This window comes from Triticum dicoccoides, chromosome 5B (assembly GCF_002162155.2).
Source record: "Triticum dicoccoides isolate Atlit2015 ecotype Zavitan chromosome 5B, WEW_v2.0, whole genome shotgun sequence".
Taxonomy (NCBI): domain Eukaryota; kingdom Viridiplantae; phylum Streptophyta; class Magnoliopsida; order Poales; family Poaceae; genus Triticum; species Triticum dicoccoides.
Window position 1 is genome coordinate 415,039,258 of NC_041389.1, and position 3,030 is coordinate 415,042,287.

A 3,030-nucleotide genomic window follows, 5' to 3' on the forward strand; every position below is an offset into this window, starting at 1 on the left:
AAAATTTCCAGAACCTAAAGTCTCATGACTGCCACGTGATTATGACGCAACTGCTTCTGGTTGCATTGAGGGGGCTTCTATCGGAAAACGTTCGATTAGCCATTGTGAAGCTATGTTCATTCCTCAATGCAATCTCTCAGAAGGTGATCGATCCAGAAATCCTACCAAGGTTAAGGAGTGATGTGGCGCAATGTCTTGTCGGTTTCGAGATGGTGTTCCCACCATCTTTCTTCAATATCATGACGGATGTCCTAGTTCATCTAGTTGACGAGATTGTCATTTTGGGCCCTGTATTTCTACACAATATGTTCCCCTTTGAGAGGTTCACGGGAGTCCTATAGAAATATGTCCGAAACCACGCTAGGCCAGAAGGAAGCATCTCCATGGGCCATCAAACAAAGGATGTCATTGGGTTTTGTGTTGACTTCATTCCTGACCTTGAGAAGATAGGTCTCTCTCAATCGCGGTATGAGGGGAGACTGGGTGGAGAAGGCACGCTAGGAGGGGACTCAATAGTATGTAGGGACGGGCATTCTTGGTCTCAAGCACACTACACGGTTCTACAGAATTCTACCTTGGTGTCCCCGTATGTGGATGAACACAAGAACATTCTGCGCTCCAAACACCCGGACCAGTGTGAGGACTGGATTACATGTGAACACATCAGGAGTTTCGACAGTTGGTTCCAAACACGTCTCAGGTGTGACAACACTGTTTCGGATGACCTGTACTCGTTGGCGAAGGAACCATCTTTGACTGTAATGACCTACAAAGGGTACGAGATAAATGGGAATACATTTTACAGGATCGCCCAAGATCAAAAGAGCACCAACCAAAACAGTGTTGTCCGCTTTGATGCAGCAACCAATAAGGGAAAGGACACATATTATGGTTACATAGTGGACATATGGGAACTTGACTATGGAAATGATATTAAGGTCCCTTTGTTTAAGTGCAAATGGGTCAATCTGTCAGGAGGCAGGGTACAGGTAGACCCACAGTACGGAATGACATCAGTGGATCTGAACAATCTGGGGTACACAAAAGGGCCACTCGTCCTAGCCAATGATGTGGCGCATGTTTTCTATATGAAGGACATGTCTACCAAACCGAGAAAAAGAAAATATAAGGAAGCGGATACATCATACGATGAGCCAAAGCGCCACATAGTTCTTTCAAGAAAAAGAGACATCATGGGATTGGAGGGCAAGACAGACGTGTTTGAATATTATGAAAAGTTTCATGAAATTCCTCCCTTCAAAGTCAAGGCTGACCCAAGCATCCTATTAAACGATGAAGATTATCCATGGTTACGGCGCAATAAGCAAAGAACACAAGCGAAGAAAAAGTGAAGACTTTCTATCAACAACTATTATGATGCCTTTGATGTAGAATATCAATGTAGTTACATTTGAACAAATGAAATCCCTTTGTAACAGATGAGTTTTCGTCTGAAACCCTGATACTTCCAAAGAAATTGTCTGTTTTGTATCCAATTTTTGCCGTAACCCTCTCAACTTTTTACATGCTATGTGGGTGAAATGATGATACCATGCCAACTTTCAACCTTTTCAGAGTTCATTTGTAGTGCTTTTCAATTTAAGGGTCATTTAGCTCAAATAATGAACTATAATAGTAAAAAGAATGAACTAATAGCAAAAAGAATGAACTAAAAGCAAAAAAGAATGAACTAATAGCAAAAACATTGAACTAAAAATAATCAATTAAAATATTCTGTTATGATCAACTAAAACAAAACTATAATATCCTTCAATAGCAAAAAGAATCAAGTAAAAAGTTTTTATAAACCTCAAATAGCAAAAGGAATCAACTAAAAAACTTTTACAAACCTCTAGTATTATTGAAACTAAAATTATATAAAATAGCAAAAAGAATTTTCATAAAGAATTGTTTTGTTAGAAACTTTAATAGCAAAAAGAATTATCATAAATAAGTTTTGTGTTAGAAACTAAAATAACAAAATTTGTTTTTGAATATAATGATAAAACACGGTAATATTAAATAGGAGGAAAAAGAATCACTCAAAAATCTATGTTTATAGTAAAGTTATTCAAAAACTAGTGATTCACACAAATTTCAAAAAAAAATCAAATTTAAACTATTCAAATTGGAAAAGAAATAGCACTAACAGAAAGTTCATGTTTTTTATTACCTAAAAGCAAAAGGAACTAAAAAATAAAGCAAAAAACAAAATAAAATAAATAATGCAAAAAACAGAAAAAAAAACTAGAAAAAATAAAAAAATGCCACCTACTGGGCCACTACAGCCTGAATACGACTAGTAACCCTACCATGGGCCAGGATTCAGGCCCGCAGAAGGCCTAGTAGGCCCATCTGGCATAGCAGTGACAATTAGGCCCATAAGCCTGCGATAGAGAGGAACTTGAGAGGGGTGCGACAGTGGGGCTTATAAATCACTGCCCACCCCTCTCAACTAGCGAGGTGGGACTAAAGTTTTGGCCACGGACAGCACGAGGCCTTTGGTCCCGGTTGGTGGCACCAGCCGGTACCAAAGGGGGGCATTCGTACCGGTTGTTGGCACCAACCAGGACCAATGCCTACCTTTAGTCTCGGTTGGTGCCACCAACCGGGACCAAAGGCCTCTTCTTCTCGCCCTTTGGGCTGCTGAAAAGAGGCCTTTGGTCCCGGTTGGCAGCACCAACCAGGACTAAAGGGGTCTTTGGTCCCGGTTGGTGCGACCAACCGGTACCAATGCTTTGCCTAGATAAACAGCACTTGTCAAATTTTCGTTTCAGTTCCTCATTCTCCCGCCGCCGACGCCGCCCTCTGCCCCGTCGCCCGTGCCCGTCGCCGTCGTAGCCGTCGCCCGCGCCCGTCTTCTCCACCCACCCCCGCACCATCGCCGTCACCCCCGACACCGTCGCTGCCCCGTGCCACCGCTGCCCCGACCTCGCCGCCTCGACACCGACCTCGAGCCCACCGTCCTCGTCGCCGACCTCTACCCCGACGCGGCCCTGCCTGCCCGACGCACCCCTGCCCCCCCGCAGG